This window comes from Poecile atricapillus, chromosome W, assembly GCF_030490865.1.
Source record: "Poecile atricapillus isolate bPoeAtr1 chromosome W, bPoeAtr1.hap1, whole genome shotgun sequence".
NCBI classification, from domain to species: domain Eukaryota; kingdom Metazoa; phylum Chordata; class Aves; order Passeriformes; family Paridae; genus Poecile; species Poecile atricapillus.
In genome coordinates this window covers 71625295-71649073 of record NC_081288.1, presented here as the reverse complement: position 1 = coordinate 71649073, position 23779 = coordinate 71625295, and positions in this window count along the sequence as shown.

Here is a 23779-nt window from a genome sequence, read left to right as displayed (position 1 = left end):
ATTTTATGTCCAAAATTCAAGACATGTAAGGATAGGTGCCAGAAGCAAGCTGCCAGGACAGATGGGTGTGCTTGCACGTGACCTCTTTTGGGCTTCCTCTCACATGCTCCTGAAACGCTGGAGGTACGTGAAAGCCTTGAGAGTCCTAGGAGAAGCAGGCAGGGCAAGGCAAGATGAAGAAATGCAGCAAAAAGAGGGGTATTGAATTCCAGGTGGGGGACGAGTGAGCAAGGTAATGCAAGGCAAGGGAGAGGAGAGGTTCAAAGGTAACGCCAAGAAAAGTGGTGGCTTTGCCAGGCAAGACAAAGGAGAGGCAAGCAAGGCAATGAGAGTCCTAGAAGGAGAAGGAAATGAAAGATTGGAGCTGGACAAAGGGGAAGGGAAACTGGACAAAGTGGCAAGGGGGATGGGTGGTGCAAGGCACTGGACTGGTAGGAAGGGCAAGGGAAAGACATGGATGGGTCAGGAAGGAAGAGGAAAACAATGGCCAGGAATGACAAAGAAATGCAAGGTTGGATAGGAAAGGAAAGGCAAGGCAATGTAGGGAAGGGGTAGGCCAGACAATGGGTGTCTTAAGAGGAAAAGTATGCATAGCAAGGCCAAGAGAAAAGCGGTAAAGAAGTTAGCGTGGGGGATAGGTGAGTGTAGCTGAGAAAGAAAGAAAGAAAGAAAGTGTCTCATTCCAGTTTGTATGTATGTATGTGTGTGTGAAGTTTGCAGGATGTAAAGCAGAGACTTGATGGTGGAGTGAAAGGATGCTTTTGAATACACGTGGCAAGGTCCAAGCAAACTATTTGTCTTGGCACATCTGTGTCCCATAAACTTCTTAGTTTAGATTCAGACTGTAAGCGGGACAGAGAACACCCCTAAAATTACAGCTGAGCAAGAAAGCAGGTCGCATCAGCATGGTTTAAAGGAAGCATTTTTTTTGTGTGAGAAGAAAATGGACATATGAGACTCCAGCAGTATCGACGTTCAGCTTAGAAGCAAAGTGCAATGATTCCGTACAAACTCTGAAAATGAAACGCAGCAATAAAAAGGCAATGGGACATGTCAGCGAAAGCTTTGTGGCCAAGCAGGGTGAGATGTTTGAAGCAGAACCACAGTTTGGTTTCACTAAGGATCCATCATGGTGGATTGCAAACATGTGCCAAGACAACACATATTCTGCAGCTGTTGCAGCTCTCCGCAGGAACACTAGCGCTTTCCCTTAGACTCTAAAATGCAGAGAAATGGCCTGCGCAGCGCAGAAGCTATTTGTGCTGCTTGTACACCTCTTCCAACCCCTCAGTGGAAACTATTGCGCCTGCCTTTAGACTCTGAGATCCAGAGAACACAATGGTAGAGGCAGTGGTGGAGAATGGAAGGAGAGAGTGAAGTTTGATGAGTGAGTTTGATGTGACTTATGTGGAGCACGCAGAAAATGTAGCCCCGTACTGGTTTTTACACCTGGAGCCTATTTCTGTAAGACATTTCAGGTGGACATTTTTGATCAAGAAGCCAGAGTGAAAAAATTGACAGCAGGTCTCTCTGGGAAAGAAAAAGCAGCAAGGCGTCGTGTGCCATTTAAATGCTGCTATAAGAAGGGCGTACTTTAGCAGCATCTCTCTTGACACTTCTATCTGTGTAATCTCTAGCTGCTTGGACACAGCGACACTGAAAATAATTGTACTGCAAATACCAAGTTACACAGGGAAAAAGGGTAGGTCAGCAAATGCCTTCTGTCCTGGCACATCTCTCAGTCAGAACTGCAGCTGAAAAATTTTGCTGTAATGATGGACTTTGCCACTTGGAGAGAATTTATATAGTTGGGAAGAAGCATTCAAAGCCCTAGTGCATTTCGTCTATTTTACGGACTGCAAAGGCGCTCTAAAGGCCAACACTAGCTTTTTGTTGGACTTTTTCTTTTTGAGTAGCTGCTGGACGTTTTGAAGCGGTTTGGGATCTGCTAGAGTGCAAGGTAATACATAGAGTTTGAGGAAAGTGATATACACATTTTATATCTCCAGGGAGGTGGATGCAGTTCAGTGTGTGCGAGTTACATGTTGAGCAGCTGATCACACAGAAAAGAAGAGGCTGTGCTGCAATTGCCTTTTCATTTGCAGCTTATAAACTGCACAGCCCACAATGAAACAATTCCACTTCCTTCTGTGCTACATACAGGATCACATTCTCTCAGTCTCTAAGAGCCAGGACCCCCAGCGGAGCTCTTCCCTGCGCTGCTCCTACACCAATGAGGCCGGAGCCGCAAACAGCTTGGCTTTTTCCCTGTCACCGTCTGCCAGCGCTCATCAAAATAACCACACGATGGCGCTGTCCACTAACAAAAGAAGGAAACGCACCGAGGCCAGCTCCAAAGGACAGAGCCGAGTTGGAAACGTCCCTGCTCTCAAATTAACTGTGCCAGGAAAAAAAGACTTTGCTGATCTTCCCCCTCCAAGTGTGCAAACACTTTTGCACCACACTCAAAGGGCAACACGAAATCCTCTGCCCTAACAAACATTTTCACTCTCGCAGAGTCCGGTAACAAACTCAAAGACATCCGCTCAACAAATGTGCCAGCTGAGAGAGAAAGTTCTTTGCTGCCTACAATTTCAGCTTCACCCATCAAACAAAGAACACACACCCTGCTATTGGCACTTTTCTTTTCAGCTCTGCGCTCCTAAGCTTTCAGTCTCAGAGTCAAGATCCAAGCAGCACGGCAACAGGGACTACTCACACACTAAAGCTACAAGGACAAAAAGCTCAACAACTTGGTGTCTAGATTCCCACTGTCAGTTCAACAGCTCTAACCCACAGGGAAACCTCTTGGGAAAAACCTTTAAATTCACTGAGACCACCCAAAGTGCCCATCCAAACTTAATTTCTTTGCCAAAGAGAAGAACAAGAAGCTCATTTCAAGAGAAAGGGCATCCCCTCCTCCAAAATCCAAAACATCCAGTGACTGATCCCATACAATGGTGTCAGAACACTCTTACTAGAGGCAGACAGCCTTCCAAAGATGGATACTGACTCAATGACTGTACAAATTGAGGGAGTGCTTCCAAATATGCCGGCACAAGAAGCTGCTGTCGTCCTTGAGCTGCGCGACACAACTTCTTATCTGCACCTCCAACTCTGGGGCTACGTGCTTTCCTTCCCATGAGAAAGCATTGCCATTCTCTTTCAGGAACTTACCAAGCCAAGCTGTATGCCATGTCCTGTACTATGTCCAACAATGGCTCCTGCACAGAAGGGTCTACGACATAAATATCTTGCTGGACTATACCTCCTCATGGTACCTTTAACGCCTGCCCTATTACATTGTCACTATATCTTTTACTTGCCAAGGAAAGGCACTCAGAGTCACTTGGCCTTGCCTTGCCTTTGATGCTGTGGCTAGTCTACTCTTGTTTTGCTTGCTTGCTTATGTGTGCCTTGCCTGGCAAGACCTAGAAAGACCTTCCTTGCTTTGCTTTGCCTTGCCTACCGCTCTTTGCAATGCAAACCAAGTGTAGGCGCAATTGTAGGCAAGTCAAGGGAGAAGCTGACAAGGCTGGAGCCATGAGGGGCAAGCAAATGGAGTGGTAGGTGAGAGAAGGCCCAGAACTTCTAGGCAAGGATGGGCATAGGAAGGCCAGGCAGAAACAGGAGGGGCTAGGCAAGGCTAGGTTTCCCTGGAGGAAAGCAGTAGGCAGGTCAAGTGTGGGCGTAGGCACTGGAGGGAGTGCAAGGCTAGGGAGGCAAGGCAGGGCAAGGCAAGGAAACTTTTGGGTCACCAAGGCAAGACAAATGAGAGGTACATTCAAAGACTGCTGGTACACAAAAGGGGCTAGGACAGACTTCTCTGGCTGGCCTTGATCTCACATGGGCCATCTCTAATCTGCACCTAAAACACTTGGATTACCTGCTTTCCTTGGTATACAAAAGAACTGTCATTCTGGTCCTGAAGCGCAAAGGTGAAATGTGAATTTTATGTCCAAAATTCAAGACATGTAAGGATAGGTGCCAGAAGCAAGCTGCCAGGACAGATGGGTGTGCTTGCACGTGACCTCTTTTGGGCTTCCTCTCACATGCTCCTGAAACGCTGGAGGTACGTGAAAGCCTTGAGAGTCCTAGGAGAAGCAGGCAGGGCAAGGCAAGATGAAGAAATTCCGCAAAAAGAGGGGTATTGAATTCCAGGTGGGGGACGAGTGAGCAAGGGAATGCAAGGCAAGGGAGAGGAGAGGTTCAAAGGTAACGCCAAGAAAAGTGGTGGCTTTGCCAGGCAAGACAAAGGAGAGGCAAGCAAGGCAATGAGAGTCCTAGAAGGAGAAGGAAATGAAAGATTGGAGCTGTACAAAGGGGAAGGGAAACTGGACAAAGTGGCAAGGGGGATGGGTGGTGCAAGGCACTGGACTGGTAGGAAGGGCAAGGGAAAGACATGGATGGGTCAGGAAGGAAGAGGAAAACAATGGCCAGGAATGACAAAGAAATGCAAGGTTGGATAGGAAAGGAAAGGCAAGGCAATGTAGGGAAGGGGTAGGCCAGACAATGGGTGTCTTAAGAGGAAAAGTATGCATAGCAAGGCCAAGAGAAAAGCGGTAAAGAATTTAGCGTGGGGGAAAGGTGAGTGTAGCTGAGAAAGAAAGAAAGAAAGAAAGAAAGAAAGAAAGAAAGAAAGAAAGAAAGAAAGAAAGAAAGAAAGAAAGAAAGAAAGAAAGAAAGAAAGAAAGAAAGAAAGAAAGAAAGAAAGAAAGAAAGAAAGAAAGAAAGAAAGAAAGAAGGAAAGAAGGAAAGAAGGAAAGAAGGAAAGAAGGAAGAAAGAAAGAAAGAAAGAAAGAAAGAAAGAAAGAAAGAAAGAGCCTCATTCCAGTATGTATGTATGTATTTGTGTGTGAAGTTTGCAGGATGTAAAGCAGAGACTTGATGGTGGAGTGAAAGGATGCTTTTGAATACACGTGGCAAGGTCCAAGCAAACTATTTGTCTTGGCACATCTGTGTCCCATAAACTTCTTAGTTTAGATTCAGACTGTAAGCGGGACTGAGAACACCCCTAAAATTACAGCTGAGCAAGAAAGCAGGTCGCATCAGCATGTTTTAAAGGAAGCAGTTTTTTTGTGTGAGAAGAAAATGGACATATGAGACTCCAGCAGTATCGACGTTCAGCTTAGAAGCAAAGTGCAATGATTCCGTACAAACTCTGAAAATGAAACGCAGCAATAAAAAGGCAATGGGACATGTCAGCGAAAGCTTTGTGGCCAAGCAGGGTGAGATGTTTGAAGCAGAACCACAGTTTGGTTTCACTAAGGATCCATCATGGTGGATTGCAAACATGTGCCAAGACAACACATATTCTGCAGCTGTTGCAGCTCTCCGCAGGAACACTAGCGCTTTCCCTTAGACTCTAAAATGCAGAGAAATGGCCTGCGCAGCGCAGAAGCTATTTGTGCTGCTTGTACACCTCTTCCAACCCCTCAGTGGAAACTATTGCGCCTGCCTTTAGACTCTGAGATCCAGAGAACACAATGGTAGAGGCAGTGGAGAATGGAAGGAGAGAGTGAAGTTTGATGAGTGAGTTTGATGTGACTTATGTGGAGCACGCAGAAAATGTAGCCCCGTACTGGTTTTTACACCTGGAGCCTATTTCTGTAAGACATTTCAGGTGGACATTTTTGATCAAGAAGCCAGAGTGAAAAAATTGACAGCAGGTCTCTCTGGGAAAGAAAAAGCAGCAAGGCGTCGTGTGCCATTTAAATGCTGCTATAAGAAGGGCGTACTTTAGCAGCATCTCTCTTGACACTTCTATCTGTGTAATCTCTAGCTGCTTGGACACAGCGACACTGAAAATAATTGTACTGCAAATACCAAGTTACACAGGGAAAAAGGGTAGGTCAGCAAATGCCTTCTGTCCTGGCACATCTCTCAGTCAGAACTCCAGCTGAAAAATTTTGCTGTAATGATGGACTTTGCCACTTGGAGAGAATTTATATAGTTGGGAAGAAGCATTCAAAGCCCTAGTGCATTTCGTCTATTTTACGGACTGCAAAGGCGCTATAAAGGCCAGCACTAGCTTTTTGTTGGACTTTTTCTTTTTGAGTAGCTGCTGGACGTTTTGAAGCGGTTTGGGATCTGCTAGAGTGCAAGGTAATACATAGAGTTTGAGGAAAGTGATATACACATTTTATATCTCCAGGGAGGTGGATGCAGTTCAGTGTGTGCGAGTTACATGTTGAGCAGCTGATCACACAGAAAAGAAGAGGCTGCGCTGCAATTGCCTTTTCATTTGCAGCTTATAAACTGCACAGCCCACAATGAAACAATTCTACTTCCTTCTGTGCTACATACAGGATCACATTCTCTCAGTCTCTAAGAGCCAGGACCCCCAGCGGAGCTCTTCCCTGCGCTGCTCCTACACCAATGAGGCCGGAGCCGCAAACAGCTTGGCTTTTTCCCTGGCACCGTCTGCCAGCGCTCATCAAAATAACCACACGATGGCGCTGTCGACTAACAAAAGAAGGAAACGCACCGAGGCCAGCTCCAAAGGACAGAGCTGAGTTGGAAACGTCCCTGCTCTCAAATTAACTGTGCCAGGAAAAAAAGACTTTGCTGATCTTCCCTCTCCAACTGTGCAAACACTTTTGCACCACACTCAAAGGGCAACACGAAATCCTCTGCCCTAACAAACATTTTCACTCTCGCAGAGTCCGGTAACAAACTCAAAGACATCCGCTCAACAAATGTGCCAGCGGAGAGAGAAAGTTCTTTGCTGCCTACAATTTCAGCTTCACCCATCAAACAATGAACACACACCCTGCTATTGGCACTTTTCTTTTCAGCTCTACGCTCCTAAGCTTTCAGTCTCAGAGTCAAGATCCAAGCAGCACGGCAACAGGGACTACTCACACACTAAAGCTACAAGGACAAAAAGCTCAACAACTTGGTGTCTAGATTCCCACTGTCAGTTCAACAGCTCTAACCCACAGGGAAACCTCTTGGGAAAAACCTTTAAATTCACTGAGACCACCCAAAGTGCCCATCCAAACTTAATTTCTTTGCCAAAGAGAAGAACAAGAAGCTCATTTCAAGAGAAAGGGCATCCCCTCCTCCAAAATCCAAAACATCCAGTGACTGATCCCATACAATGGTGTCAGAACACTCTTACTAGAGGCAGACAGCCTTCCAAAGATGGATACTGACTCAATGACTGTACAAATTGAGGGAGTGCTTCCAAATATGCCGGCACAAGAAGCTGCTGTCGTCCTTGAGCTGCGCGACACAACTTCTTATCTGCACCTCCAACTCTGGGGCTACGTGCTTTCCTTCCCATGAGAAAGCATTGCCATTCTCTTTCAGGAACTTACCAAGCCAAGCTGTATGCCATGTCCTGTACTATGTCCAACAATGGCTCCTGCACAGAAGGGTCTACGACATAAATATCTTGCTGGACTATACCTCCTCATGGTACCTTTAACGCCTGCCCTATTACATTGTCACTATATCTTTTACTTGCCAAGGAAAGGCACTCAGAGTCACTTGGCCTTGCCTTGCCTTTGATGCTGTGGCTAGTCTACTCTTGTTTTGCTTGCTTGCTTATGTGTGCCTTGCCTGGCAAGACCTAGAAAGACCTTCCTTGCTTTGCTTTGCCTTGCCTACCGCTCTTTGCAATGCAAACCAAGTGTAGGCGCAATTGTAGGCAAGTCAAGGGAGAAGCTGACAAGGCTGGAGCCATGAGGGGCAAGCAAATGGAGTGGTAGGTGAGAGAAGGCCCAGAACTTCTAGGCAAGGATGGGCATAGGAAGGCCAGGCAGAAACAGGAGGGGCTAGGCAAGGCTAGGTTTCCCTGGAGGAAAGCAGTAGGCAGGTCAAGTGTGGGCGTAGGCACTGGAGGGAGTGCAAGGCTAGGGAGGCAAGGCAGGGCAAGGCAAGGAAACTTTTGGGTCACCAAGGCAAGACAAATGAGAGGTACATTCAAAGACTGCTGGTACACAAAAGGGGCTAGGACAGACTTCTCTGGCTGGCCTTGATCTCACATGGGCCATCTCTAATCTGCACCTAAAACACTTGGATTACCTGCTTTCCTTGGTATACAAAAGAACTGTCATTCTGGTCCTGAAGCGCAAAGGTGAAATGTGAATTTTATGTCCAAAATTCAAGACATGTAAGGATAGGTGCCAGAAGCAAGCTGCCAGGACAGATGGGTGTGCTTGCACGTGACCTCTTTTGGGCTTCCTCTCACATGCTCCTGAAACGCTGGAGGTACGTGAAAGCCTTGAGAGTCCTAGGAGAAGCAGGCAGGGCAAGGCAAGATGAAGAAATGCAGCAAAAAGAGGGGTATTGAATTCCAGGTGGGGGACGAGTGAGCAAGGTAATGCAAGGCAAGGGAGAGGAGAGGTTCAAAGGTAACGCCAAGAAAAGTGGTGGCTTTGCCAGGCAAGACAAAGGAGAGGCAAGCAAGGCAATGAGAGTCCTAGAAGGAGAAGGAAATGAAAGATTGGAGCTGGACAAAGGGGAAGGGAAACTGGACAAAGTGGCAAGGGGGATGGGTGGTGCAAGGCACTGGACTGGTAGGAAGGGCAAGGGAAAGACATGGATGGGTCAGGAAGGAAGAGGAAAACAATGGCCAGGAATGACAAAGAAATGCAAGGTTGGATAGGAAAGGAAAGGCAAGGCAATGTAGGGAAGGGGTAGGCCAGACAATGGGTGTCTTAAGAGGAAAAGTATGCATAGCAAGGCCAAGAGAAAAGCGGTAAAGAATTTAGCGTGGGGGATAGGTGAGTGTAGCTGAGAAAGAAAGAAAGAAAGAAAGAAAGAAAGAAAGAAAGAAAGAAAGAAAGAAAGAAAGAAAGAAAGAAAGAAAGAAAGAAAGAAAGAAAGAAAGAAAGAAAGAAAGAAAGAAGGAAAGAAGGAAAGAAGGAAAGAAGGAAAGAAGGAAAGAAAGAAAGAAAGAAAGAAAGAAAGAAAGAAAGAGCCTCATTCCAGTATGTATGTATGTATTTGTGTGTGAAGTTTGCAGGATGTAAAGCAGAGACTTGATGGTGGAGTGAAAGGATGCTTTTGAATACACGTGGCAAGGTCCAAGCAAACTATTTGTCTTGGCACATCTGTGTCCCATAAACTTCTTAGTTTAGATTCAGACTGTAAGCGGGACAGAGAACACCCCTAAAATTACAGCTGAGCAAGAAAGCAGGTCGCATCAGCATGTTTTAAAGGAAGCAGTTTTTTTGTGTGAGAAGAAAATGGACATATGAGACTCCAGCAGTATCGACGTTCAGCTTAGAAGCAAAGTGCAATGATTCCGTACAAACTCTGAAAATGAAACGCAGCAATAAAAAGGCAATGGGACATGTCAGCGAAAGCTTTGTGGCCAAGCAGGGTGAGATGTTTGAAGCAGAACCACAGTTTGGTTTCACTAAGGATCCATCATGGTGGATTGCAAACATGTGCCAAGACAACACATATTCTGCAGCTGTTGCAGCTCTCCGCAGGAACACTAGCGCTTTCCCTTAGACTCTAAAATGCAGAGAAATGGCCTGCGCAGCGCAGAAGCTATTTGTGCTGCTTGTACACCTCTTCCAACCCCTCAGTGGAAACTATTGCGCCTGCCTTTAGACTCTGAGATCCAGAGAACACAATGGTAGAGGCAGTGGTGGAGAATGGAAGGAGAGAGTGAAGTTTGATGAGTGAGTTTGATGTGACTTATGTGGAGCACGCAGAAAATGTAGCCCTGTACTGGTTTTTACACCTGGAGCCTATTTCTGTAAGACATTTCAGGTGGACATTTTTGATCAAGAAGCCAGAGTGAAAAAATTGACAGCAGGTCTCTCTGGGAAAGAAAAAGCAGCAAGGCGTCGTGTGCCATTTAAATGCTGCTATAAGAAGGGCGTATTTTAGCAGCATCTCTCTTGACACTTCTATCTGTGTAATCTCTAGCTGCTTGGACACAGCGACACTGAAAATAATTGTACTGCAAATACCAAGTTACACAGGGAAAAAGGGTAGGTCAGCAAATGCCTTCTGTCCTGGCACATCTCTCAGTCAGAACTCCAGCTGAAAAATTTTGCTGTAATGATGGACTTTGCCACTTGGAGAGAATTTATATAGTTGGGAAGAAGCATTCAAAGCCCTAGTGCATTTCGTCTATTTTACGGACTGCAAAGGCGCTATAAAGGCCAGCACTAGCTTTTTGTTGGACTTTTTCTTTTTGAGTAGCTGCTGGACGTTTTGAAGCGGTTTGGGATCTGCTAGAGTGCAAGGTAATACATAGAGTTTGAGGAAAGTGATATACACATTTTATATCTCCAGGGAGGTGGATGCAGTTCAGTGTGTGCGAGTTACATGTTGAGCAGCTGATCACACAGAAAAGAAGAGGCTGCGCTGCAATTGCCTTTTCATTTGCAGCTTATAAACTGCACAGCCCACAATGAAACAATTCCACTTCCTTCTGTGCTACATACAGGATCACATTCTCTCAGTCTCTAAGAGCCAGGACCCCCAGCGGAGCTCTTCCCTGCGCTGCTCCTACACCAATGAGGCCGGAGCCGCAAACAGCTTGGCTTTTTCCCTGTCACCGTCTGCCAGCGCTCATCAAAATAACCACACGATGGCGCTGTCCACTAACAAAAGAAGGAAACGCACCGAGGCCAGCTCCAAAGGACAGAGCCGAGTTGGAAACGTCCCTGCTCTCAAATTAACTGTGCCAGGAAAAAAAGACTTTGCTGATCTTCCCCCTCCAAGTGTGCAAACACTTTTGCACCACACTCAAAGGGCAACACAAAATCCTCTGCCCTAACAAACATTTTCACTCTCGCAGAGTCCGGTAACAAACTCAAAGACATCCGCTCAACAAATGTGCCAGCGGAGAGAGAAAGTTCTTTGCTGCCTACAATTTCAGCTTCACCCATCAAACAAAGAACACACACCCTGCTATTGGCACTTTTCTTTTCAGCTCTGCGCTCCTAAGCTTTCAGTCTCAGAGTCAAGATCCAAGCAGCACGGCAACAGGGACTACTCACACACTAAAGCTACAAGGACAAAAAGCTCAACAACTTGGTGTCTAGATTCCCACTGTCAGTTCAACAGCTCTAACCCACAGGGAAACCTCTTGGGAAAAACCTTTAAATTCACTGAGACCACCCAAAGTGCCCATCCAAACTTAATTTCTTTGCCAAAGAGAAGAACAAGAAGCTCATTTCAAGAGAAAGGGCATCCCCTCCTCCAAAATCCAAAACATCCAGTGACTGATCCCATACAATGGTGTCAGAACACTCTTACTAGAGGCAGACAGCCTTCCAAAGATGGATACTGACTCAATGACTGTACAAATTGAGGGAGTGCTTCCAAATATGCCGGCACAAGAAGCTGCTGTCGTCCTTGAGCTGCGCGACACAACTTCTTATCTGCACCTCCAACTCTGGGGCTACGTGCTTTCCTTCCCATGAGAAAGCATTGCCATTCTCTTTCAGGAACTTACCAAGCCAAGCTGTATGCCATGTCCTGTACTATGTCCAACAATGGCTCCTGCACAGAAGGGTCTACGACATAAATATCTTGCTGGACTATACCTCCTCATGGTACCTTTAACGCCTGCCCTATTACATTGTCACTATATCTTTTACTTGCCAAGGAAAGGCACTCAGAGTCACTTGGCCTTGCCTTGCCTTTGATGCTGTGGCTAGTCTACTCTTGTTTTGCTTGCTTGCTTATGTGTGCCTTGCCTGGCAAGACCTAGAAAGACCTTCCTTGCTTTGCTTTGCCTTGCCTACCGCTCTTTGCAATGCAAACCAAGTGTAGGCGCAATTGTAGGCAAGTCAAGGGAGAAGCTGACAAGGCTGGAGCCATGAGGGGCAAGCAAATGGAGTGGTAGGTGAGAGAAGGCCCAGAACTTCTAGGCAAGGATGGGCATAGGAAGGCCAGGCAGAAACAGGAAGGCCTAGGCAAGGCTAGGTTTCCCTGGAGGAAAGCAGTAGGCAGGTCAAGTGTGGGCGTAGGCACTGGAGGGAGTGCAAGGCTAGGGAGGCAAGGCAGGGCAAGGCAAGGAAACTTTTGGGTCACCAAGGCAAGACAAATGAGAGGTACATTCAAAGACTGCTGGTACACAAAAGGGGCTAGGACAGACTTCTCTGGCTGGCCTTGATCTCACATGGGCCATCTCTAATCTGCACCTAAAACACTTGGATTACCTGCTTTCCTTGGTATACAAAAGAACTGTCATTCTGGTCCTGAAGCGCAAAGGTGAAATGTGAATTTTATGTCCAAAATTCAAGACATGTAAGGATAGGTGCCAGAAGCAAGCTGCCAGGACAGATGGGTGTGCTTGCACGTGACCTCTTTTGGGCTTCCTCTCACATGCTCCTGAAACGCTGGAGGTACGTGAAAGCCTTGAGAGTCCTAGGAGAAGCAGGCAGGGCAAGGCAAGATGAAGAAATTCCGCAAAAAGAGGGGTATTGAATTCCAGGTGGGGGACGAGTGAGCAAGGGAATGCAAGGCAAGGGAGAGGAGAGGTTCAAAGGTAACGCCAAGAAAAGTGGTGGCTTTGCCAGGCAAGACAAAGGAGAGGCAAGCAAGGCAATGAGAGTCCTAGAAGGAGAAGGAAATGAAAGATTGGAGCTGGACAAAGGGGAAGGGAAACTGGACAAAGTGGCAAGGGGGATGGGTGGTGCAAGGCACTGGACTGGTAGGAAGGGCAAGGGAAAGACATGGATGGGTCAGGAAGGAAGAGGAAAACAATGGCCAGGAATGACAAAGAAATGCAAGGTTGGATAGGAAAGGAAAGGCAAGGCAATGTAGGGAAGGGGTAGGCCAGACAATGGGTGTCTTAAGAGGAAAAGTATGCATAGCAAGGCCAAGAGAAAAGCGGTAAAGAAGTTAGCGTGGGGGATAGGTGAGTGTAGCTGAGAAAGAAAGAAAGAAAGAAAGTGCCTCATTCCAGTATGTATGTATGTATGTGTGTGTGAAGTTTGCAGGATGTAAAGCAGAGACTTGATGGTGGAGTGAAAGGATGCTTTTGAATACACGTGGCAAGGTCCAAGCAAACTATTTGTCTTGGCACATCTGTGTCCCATAAACTTCTTAGTTTAGATTCAGACTGTAAGCGGGACAGAGAACACCCCTAAAATTACAGCTGAGCAAGAAAGCAGGTCGCATCAGCATGGTTTAAAGGAAGCATTTTTTTTGTGTGAGAAGAAAATGGACATATGAGACTCCAGCAGTATCGACGTTCAGCTTAGAAGCAAAGTGCAATGATTCCGTACAAACTCTGAAAATGAAACGCAGCAATAAAAAGGCAATGGGACATGTCAGCGAAAGCTTTGTGGCCAAGCAGGGTGAGATGTTTGAAGCAGAACCACAGTTTGGTTTCACTAAGGATCCATCATGGTGGATTGCAAACATGTGCCAAGACAACACATATTCTGCAGCTGTTGCAGCTCTCCGCAGGAACACTAGCGCTTTCCCTTAGACTCTAAAATGCAGAGAAATGGCCTGCGCAGCGCAGAAGCTATTTGTGCTGCTTGTACACCTCTTCCAACCCCTCAGTGGAAACTATTGCGCCTGCCTTTAGACTCTGAGATCCAGAGAACACAATGGTAGAGGCAGTGGTGGAGAATGGAAGGAGAGAGTGAAGTTTGATGAGTGAGTTTGATGTGACTTATGTGGAGCACGCAGAAAATGTAGCCCTGTACTGGTTTTTACACCTGGAGCCTATTTCTGTAAGACATTTCAGGTGGACATTTTTGATCAAGAAGCCAGAGTGAAAAAATTGACAGCAGGTCTCTCTGGGAAAGAAAAAGCAGCAAGGCGTCGTGTGCCATTTAAATGCTGCTATAAGAAGGGCGTACTTTAGCAGCATCTCTCTTGACACTTCTATCTGTGTAATCTCTAGCTGCTTGGACACAGCGACACTGAAAATAATTGTACTGCAAATACCAAGTTACACAGGGAAAAAGGGTAGGTCAGCAAATGCCTTCTGTCCTGGCACATCTCTCAGTCAGAACTGCAGCTGAAAAATTTTGCTGTAATGATGGACTTTGCCACTTGGAGAGAATTTATATAGTTGGGAAGAAGCATTCAAAGCCCTAGTGCATTTCGTCTATTTTACGGACTGCAAAGGCGCTCTAAAGGCCAACACTAGCTTTTTGTTGGACTTTTTCTTTTTGAGTAGCTGCTGGACGTTTTGAAGCGGTTTGGGATCTGCTAGAGTGCAAGGTAATACATAGAGTTTGAGGAAAGTGATATACACATTTTATATCTCCAGGGAGGTGGATGCAGTTCAGTGTGTGCGAGTTACATGTTGAGCAGCTGATCACACAGAAAAGAAGAGGCTGCGCTGCAATTGCCTTTTCATTTGCAGCTTATAAACTGCACAGCCCACAATGAAACAATTCCACTTCCTTCTGTGCTACATACAGGATCACATTCTCTCAGTCTCTAAGAGCCAGGACCCCCAGCGGAGCTCTTCCCTGCGCTGCTCCTACACCAATGAGGCCGGAGCCGCAAACAGCTTGGCTTTTTCCCTGTCACCGTCTGCCAGCGCTCATCAAAATAACCACACGATGGCGCTGTCCACTAACAAAAGAAGGAAACGCACCGAGGCCAGCTCCAAAGGACAGAGCCGAGTTGGAAACGTCCCTGCTCTCAAATTAACTGTGCCAGGAAAAAAAGACTTTGCTGATCTTCCCCCTCCAAGTGTGCAAACACTTTTGCACCACACTCAAAGGGCAACACAAAATCCTCTGCCCTAACAAACATTTTCACTCTCGCAGAGTCCGGTAACAAACTCAAAGACATCCGCTCAACAAATGTGCCAGCGGAGAGAGAAAGTTCTTTGCTGCCTACAATTTCAGCTTCACCCATCAAACAATGAACACACACCCTGCTATTGGCACTTTTCTTTTCAGCTCTACGCTCCTAAGCTTTCAGTCTCAGAGTCAAGATCCAAGCAGCACGGCAACAGGGACTACTCACACACTAAAGCTACAAGGACAAAAAGCTCAACAACTTGGTGTCTAGATTCCCACTGTCAGTTCAACAGCTCTAACCCACAGGGAAACCTCTTGGGAAAAACCTTTAAATTCACTGAGACCACCCAAAGTGCCCATCCAAACTTAATTTCTTTGCCAAAGAGAAGAACAAGAAGCTCATTTCAAGAGAAAGGGCATCCCCTCCTCCAAAATCCAAAACATCCAGTGACTGATCCCATACAATGGTGTCAGAACACTCTTACTAGAGGCAGACAGCCTTCCAAAGATGGATACTGACTCAATGACTGTACAAATTGAGGGAGTGCTTCCAAATATGCCGGCACAAGAAGCTGCTGTCGTCCTTGAGCTGCGCGACGCAGCTTCTTATCTGCACCTCCAACTCTGGGGCTACGTGCTTTCCTTCCCATGAGAAAGCATTGCCATTCTCTTTCAGGAACTTACCAAGCCAAGCTGTATGCCATGTCCTGTACTATGTCCAACAATGGCTCCTGCACAGAAGGGTCTACGACATAAATATCTTGCTGGACTATACCTCCTCATGGTACCTTTAACGCCTGCCCTATTACATTGTCACTATATCTTTTACTTGCCAAGGAAAGGCACTCAGAGTCACTTGGCCTTGCCTTGCCTTTGATGCTGTGGCTAGTCTACTCTTGTTTTGCTTGCTTGCTTATGTGTGCCTTGCCTGGCAAGACCTAGAAAGACCTTCCTTGCTTTGCTTTGCCTTGCCTACCGCTCTTTGCAATGCAAACCAAGTGTAGGAGCAATTGTAGGCAAGTCAAGGGAGAAGCTGACAAGGCTGGAGCCATGAGGGGCAAGCAAATGGAGTGGTAGGTGAGAGAAGGCCCAGAACTTCTAGGCAAGGATGGGCATAGGAAGGCCAGGCAGAAACAGGAAGGCCTAGGCAAGGCTAGGTTTCCCTGGAGGAAAGCAGTCAAGTGTGGGCAGGTCAAGTGTGGGCGTAGGCACTAAAGGGAGTGCAAGGCTAGGGAGGCAAGGCAGGGCAAGGCAAGGAAACTTTTGGGTCACCAAGGCAAGACAAATGAGAGGTACATTCAAAGACTGCTGGTACACAAAAGGGGCTAGGACAGACTTCTCTGTCTGGCCTTGATCTCACATGGGCCATCTCTAATCTGCACCTAAAACACTTGGATTACCTGCTTTCCTTGGTATACAAAAGAACTGTCATTCTGGTCCTGAAGCGCAAAGGTGAAATGTGAATTTTATGTCCAAAATTCAAGACATGTAAGGATAGGTGCCAGAAGCAAGCTGCCAGGATAGATGGGTGTGCTTGCACGTGACCTCTTTTGGGCTTCCTCTCACATGCTCCTGAAACGCTGGAGGTACGTGAAAGCCTTGAGAGTCCTAGGAGAAGCAGGCAGGGCAAGGCAAGATGAAGAAATTCCGCAAAAAGAGGGGTATTGAATTCCAGGTGGGGGACGAGTGAGCAAGGGAATGCAAGGCAAGGGAGAGGAGAGGTTCAAAGGTAACGCCAAGAAAAGTGGTGGCTTTGCCAGGCAAGACAAAGGAGAGGCAAGCAAGGCAATGAGAGTCCTAGAAGGAGAAGGAAATGAAAGATTGGAGCTGGACAAAGGGGAAGGGAAACTGGACAAAGTGGCAAGGGGGATGGGTGGTGCAAGGCACTGGACTGGTAGGAAGGGCAAGGGAAAGACATGGATGGGTCAGGAAGGAAGAGGAAAACAATGGCCAGGAATGACAAAGAAATGCAAGGTTGGATAGGAAAGGAAAGGCAAGGCAATGTAGGGAAGGGGTAGGCCAGACAATGGGTGTCTTAAGAGGAAAAGTATGCATAGCAAGGCCAAGAGAAAAGCGGTAAAGAAGTTAGCGTGGGGGATAGGTGAGTGTAGCTGAGAAAGAAAGAAAGAAAGAAAGTGCCTCATTCCAGTTTGTATGTATGTATGTGTGTGTGAAGTTTGCAGGATGTAAAGCAGAGACTTGATGGTGGAGTGAAAGGATGCTTTTGAATACACGTGGCAAGGTCCAAGCAAACTATTTGTCTTGGCACATCTGTGTCCCATAAACTTCTTAGTTTAGATTCAGACTGTAAGCGGGACAGAGAACACCCCTAAAATTACAGCTGAGCAAGAAAGCAGGTCGCATCAGCATGTTTTAAAGGAAGCAGTTTTTTTGTGTGAGAAGAAAATGGACATATGAGACTCCAGCAGTATCGACGTTCAGCTTAGAAGCAAAGTGCAATGATTCCGTACAAACTCTGAAAATGAAACGCAGCAATAAAAAGGCAATGGGACATGTCAGCGAAAGCTTTGTGGCCAAGCAGGGTGAGATGTTTGAAGCAGAACCACAGTTTGGTTTCACTAAGGATCCATCATGGTGGATTGCAAACATGTGCCAAGACAACACATATTCTGCAGCTGTTGCAGCTCTCCGCAGGAACACTAGCGCTTTCCCTTAGACTCTAAAATGCAGAGAAATGGCCTGCGCAGCGCAGAAGCTATTTGTGCTGCTTGTACACCTCTTCCAACCCCTCAGTGGAAACTATTGCGCCTGCCTTTAGACTCTGAGATCCAGAGAACACAATGGTAGAGGCAGTGGTGGAGAATGGAAGGAGAGAGTGAAGTTTGATGAGTGAGTTTGATGTGACTTATGTGGAGCACGCAGAAAATGTAGCCCTGTACTGGTTTTTACACCTGGAGCCTATTTCTGTAAGACATTTCAGGTGGACATTTTTGATCAAGAAGCCAGAGTGAAAAAATTGACAGCAGGTCTCTCTGGGAAAGAAAAAGCAGCAAGGCGTCGTGTGCCATTTAAATGCTGCTATAAGAAGGGCGTACTTTAGCAGCATCTCTCTTGACACTTCTATCTGTGTAATCTCTAGCTGCTTGGACACAGCGACACTGAAAATAATTGTACTGCAAATACCAAGTTACACAGGGAAAAAGGGTAGGTCAGCAAATGCCTTCTGTCCTGGCACATCTCTCAGTCAGAACTGCAGCTGAAAAATTTTGCTGTAATGATGGACTTTGCCACTTGGAGAGAATTTATATAGTTGGGAAGAAGCATTCAAAGCCCTAGTGCATTTCGTCTATTTTACGGACTGCAAAGGCGCTCTAAAGGCCAACACTAGCTTTTTGTTGGACTTTTTCTTTTTGAGTAGCTGCTGGACGTTTTGAAGCGGTTTGGGATCTGCTAGAGTGCAAGGTAATACATAGAGTTTGAGGAAAGTGATATACACATTTTATATCTCCAGGGAGGTGGATGCAGTTCAGTGTGTGCGAGTTACATGTTGAGCAGCTGATCACACAGAAAAGAAGAGGCTGCGCTGCAATTGCCTTTTCATTTGCAGCTTATAAACTGCACAGCCCACAATGAAACAATTCCACTTCCTTCTGTGCTACATACAGGATCACATTCTCTCAGTCTCTAAGAGCCAGGACCCCCAGCGGAGCTCTTCCCTGCGCTGCTCCTACACCAATGAGGCCGGAGCCGCAAACAGCTTGGCTTTTTCCCTGTCACCGTCTGCCAGCGCTCATCAAAATAACCACACGATGGCGCTGTCCACTAACAAAAGAAGGAAACGCACCGAGGCCAGCTCCAAAGGACAGAGCCGAGTTGGAAACGTCCCTGCTCTCAAATTAACTGTGCCAGGAAAAAAAGACTTTGCTGATCTTCCCCCTCCAAGTGTGCAAACACTTTTGCACCACACTCAAAGGGCAACACAAAATCCTCTGCCCTAACAAACATTTTCACTCTCGCAGAGTCCGGTAACAAACTCAAAGACATCCGCTCAACAAATGTGCCAGCGGAGAGAGAAAGTTCTTTGCTGCCTACAATTTCAGCTTCACCCATCAAACAAAGAACACACACCCTGCTATTGGCACTTTTCTTTTCAGCTCTGCGCTCCTAAGCTTTCAGTCTCAGAGTCAAGATCCAAGCAGCACGGCAACAGGGACTACTCACACACTAAAGCTACAAGGACAAAAAGCTCAACAACTTGGTGTCTAGATTCCCACTGTCAGTTCAACAGCTCTAACCCACAGGGAAACCTCTTGGGAAAAACCTTTAAATTCACTGAGACCACCCAAAGTGCCCATCCAAACTTAATTTCTTTGCCAAAGAGAAGAACAAGAAGCTCATTTCAAGAGAAAGGGCATCCCCTCCTCCAAAATCCAAAACATCCAGTGACTGATCCCATACAATGGTGTCAGAACACTCTTACTAGAGGCAGACAGCCTTCCAAAGATGGATACTGACTCAATGACTGTACAAATTGAGGGAGTGCTTCCAAATATGCCGGCACAAGAAGCTGCTGTCGTCCTTGAGCTGCGCGACACAACTTCTTATCTGCACCTCCAACTCTGGGGCTACGTGCTTTCCTTCCCATGAGAAAGCATTGCCATTCTCTTTCAGGAACTTACCAAGCCAAGCTGTATGCCATGTCCTGTACTATGTCCAACAATGGCTCCTGCACAGAAGGGTCTACGACATAAATATCTTGCTGGACTATACCTCCTCATGGTACCTTTAACGCCTGCCCTATTACATTGTCACTATATCTTTTACTTGCCAAGGAAAGGCACTCAGAGTCACTTGGCCTTGCCTTGCCTTTGATGCTGTGGCTAGTCTACTCTTGTTTTGCTTGCTTGCTTATGTGTGCCTTGCCTGGCAAGACCTAGAAAGACCTTCCTTGCTTTGCTTTGCCTTGCCTACCGCTCTTTGCAATGCAAACCAAGTGTAGGCGCAATTGTAGGCAAGTCAAGGGAGAAGCTGACAAGGCTGGAGCCATGAGGGGCAAGCAAATGGAGTGGTAGGTGAGAGAAGGCCCAGAACTTCTAGGCAAGGATGGGCATAGGAAGGCCAGGCAGAAACAGGAAGGGCTAGGCAAGGCTAGGTTTCCCTGGAGGAAAGCAGTAGGCAGGTCAAGTGTGGGCGTAGGCACTGGAGGGAGTGCAAGGCTAGGGAGGCAAGGCAGGGCAAGGCAAGGAAACTTTTGGGTCACCAAGGCAAGACAAATGAGAGGTACATTCAAAGACTGCTGGTACACAAAAGGGGCTAGGACAGACTTCTCTGGCTGGCCTTGATCTCACATGGGCCATCTCTAATCGGCACCTAAAACACTTGGATTACCTGCTTTCCTTGGTATACAAAAGAACTGTCATTCTGGTCCTGAAGCGCAAAGGTGAAATGTGAATTTTATGTCCAAAATTCAAGACATGTAAGGATAGGTGCCAGAAGCAAGCTGCCAGGACAGATGGGTGTGCTTGCACGTGACCTCTTTTGGGCTTCCTCTCACATGCTCCTGAAACGCTGGAGGTACGTGAAAGCCTTGAGAGTCCTAGGAGAAGCAGGCAGGGCAAGGCAAGATGAAGAAATTCCGCAAAAAGAGGGGTATTGAATTCCAGGTGGGGGACGAGTGAGCAAGGGAATGCAAGGCAAGGGAGAGGAGAGGTTCAAAGGTAACGCCAAGAAAAGTGGTGGCTTTGCCAGGCAAGACAAAGGAGAGGCAAGCAAGGCAATGAGAGTCCTAGAAGGAGAAGGAAATGAAAGATTGGAGCTGGACAAAGGGGAAGGGAAACTGGACAAAGTGGCAAGGGGGATGGGTGGTGCAAGGCACTGGACTGGTAGGAAGGGCAAGGGAAAGACATGGATGGGTCAGGAAGGAAGAGGAAAACAATGGCCAGGAATGACAAAGAAATGCAAGGTTGGATAGGAAAGGAAAGGCAAGGCAATGTAGGGAAGGGGTAGGCCAGACAATGGGTGTCTTAAGAGGAAAAGTATGCATAGCAAGGCCAAGAGAAAAGCGGTAAAGAAGTTAGCGTGGGGGATAGGTGAGTGTAGCTGAGAAAGAAAGAAAGAAAGAAAGTGCCTCATTCCAGTTTGTATGTATGTATGTGTGTGTGAAGTTTGCAGGATGTAAAGCAGAGACTTGATGGTGGAGTGAAAGGATGCTTTTGAATACACGTGGCAAGGTCCAAGCAAACTATTTGTCTTGGCACATCTGTGTCCCATAAACTTCTTAGTTTAGATTCAGACTGTAAGCGGGACAGAGAACACCCCTAAAATTACAGCTGAGCAAGAAAGCAGGTCGCATCAGCATGTTTTAAAGGAAGCAGTTTTTTTGTGTGAGAAGAAAATGGACATATGAGACTCCAGCAGTATCGACGTTCAGCTTAGAAGCAAAGTGCAATGATTCCGTACAAACTCTGAAAATGAAACGCAGCAATAAAAAGGCAATGGGACATGTCAGCGAAAGCTTTGTGGCCAAGCAGGGTGAGATGTTTGAAGCAGAACCACAGTTTGGTTTCACTAAGGATCCATCATGGTGGATTGCAAACATGTGCCAAGACAACACATATTCTGCAGCTGTTGCAGCTCTCCGCAGGAACACTAGCGCTTTCCCTTAGACTCTAAAATGCAGAGAAATGGCCTGCGCAGCGCAGAAGCTATTTGTGCTGCTTGTACACCTCTTCCAACCCCTCAGTGGAAACTATTGCGCCTGCCTTTAGACTCTGAGATCCAGAGAACACAATGGTAGAGGCAGTGGTGGAGAATGGAAGGAGAGAGTGAAGTTTGATGAGTGAGTTTGATGTGACTTATGTGGAGCACGCAGAAAATGTAGCCCTGTACTGGTTTTTACACCTGGAGCCTATTTCTGTAAGACATTTCAGGTGGACATTTTTGATCAAGAAGCCAGAGTGAAAAAATTGACAGCAGGTCTCTCTGGGAAAGAAAAAGCAGCAAGGCGTCGTGTGCCATTTAAATGCTGCTATAAGAAGGGCGTACTTTAGCAGCATCTCTCTTGACACTTCTATCTGTGTAATCTCTAGCTGCTTGGACACAGCGACACTGAAAATAATTGTACTGCAAATACCAAGTTACACAGGGAAAAAGGGTAGGTCAGCAAATGCCTTCTGTCCTGGCACATCTCTCAGTCAGAACTGCAGCTGAAAAATTTTGCTGTAATGATGGACTTTGCCACTTGGAGAGAATTTATATAGTTGGGAAGAAGCATTCAAAGCCCTAGTGCATTTCGTCTATTTTACGGACTGCAAAGGCACTATAAAGGCCAGCACTAGCTTTTTGTTGGACTTTTTCTTTTTGAGTAGCTGCTGGACGTTTTGAAGCAGTTTGGGATCTGCTAGAGTGCAAGGTAATACATAGAGTTTGAGGAAAGTGATATACACATTTTATATCTCCAGGGAGGTGGATGCAGTTCAGTGTGTGCGAGTTAAATGTTGAGCAGCTGATCACACAGAAAAGAAGAGGCTGCGCTGCAATTGCCTTTTCATTTGCAGCTTATAAACTGCACAGCCCACAATGAAACAATTCCACTTCCTTCTGTGCTACATACAGGATCACATTCTCTCAGTCTCTAAGAGCCAGGACCCCCAGCGGAGCTCTTCCCTGCGCTGCTCCTACACCAATGAGGCCGGAGCCGCAAACAGCTTGGCTTTTTCCCTGGCACCGTCTGCCAGCGCTCATCAAAATAACCACACGATGGCGCTGTCGACTAACAAAAGTAGGAAACGCACCGAGGCCAGCTCCAAAGGACAGAGCCGAGTTGGAAACGTCCCTGCTCTCAAATTAACTGTGCCAGGAAAAAAAGACTTTGCTGATCTTCCCCCTCCAAGTGTGCAAACACTTTTGCACCACACTCAAAGGGCAACACGAAATCCTCTGCCCTAACAAACATTTTCACTCTCGCAGAGTCCGGTAACAAACTCAAAGACATCCGCTCAACAAATGTGCCAGCGGAGAGAGAAAGTTCTTTGCTGCCTACAATTTCAACTTCACCCATCAAACAATGAACACACACCCTGCTATTGGCACTTTTCTTTTCAGCTCTACGCTCCTAAGCTTTCAGTCTCAGAGTCAAGATCCAAGCAGCATGGCAACAGGGACTACTCACACACTAAAGCTACAAGGACAAAAAGCTCAACAACTTGCTGTCTAGATTCCCACTGTCAGTTCAACAGCTCTAACCCACAGGGAAACCTCTTGGGAAAAACCTTTAAATTCACTGAGACCACCCAAAGTGCCCATCCAAACTTAATTTCTTTGCCAAAGAGAAGAACAAGAAGCTCATTTCAAGAGAAAGGGCATCCCCTCCTCCAAAATCCAAAACATCCAGTGACTGATCCCATACAATGGTGTCAGAACACTCTTACTAGAGGCAGACAGCCTTCCAAAGATGGATACTGACTCAATGACTGTACAAATTGAGGGAGTGCTTCCAAATATGCCGGCACAAGAAGCTGCTGTCGTCCTTGAGCTGCGCGACACAGCTTCTTATCTGCACCTCCAACTCTGGGGCTACGTGCTTTCCTTCCCATGAGAAAGCATTGCCATTCTCCTTCAAAAACTTACCAAGCCAAGCTGTATGCCATGTCCTGTACTATGTCCAACAATGGCTCCTGCACAGAAGGGTCTACGACATAAATATCTTGCTGGACTATACCTCCTCATGGTACCTTTAACGCCTGCCCTATTACATTGTCACTATATCTTTTACTTGCCAAGGAAAGGCACTCAGAGTCACTTGGCCTTGCCTTGCCTTTGATGCTGTGGCTTGTCTACTCTTGTTTTGCTTGCTTGCTTATGTGTGCCTTGCCTGGCAAGACCTAGAAAGACCTTCCTTGCTTTGCTTTGCCTTGCCTACCGCTCTTTGCAATGCAAACCAAGTGTAGGCGCAATTGTAGGCAAGTCAAGGGAGAAGCTGACAAGGCTGGAGCCATGAGGGGCAAGCAAATGGAGTGGTAGGTGAGAGAAGGCCCAGAACTTCTAGGCAAGGATGGGCACAGGAAGGCCAGGCAGAAACAGGAAGGCCTAGGCAAGGCTAGATTTCCCTGGAGGAAAGCAGT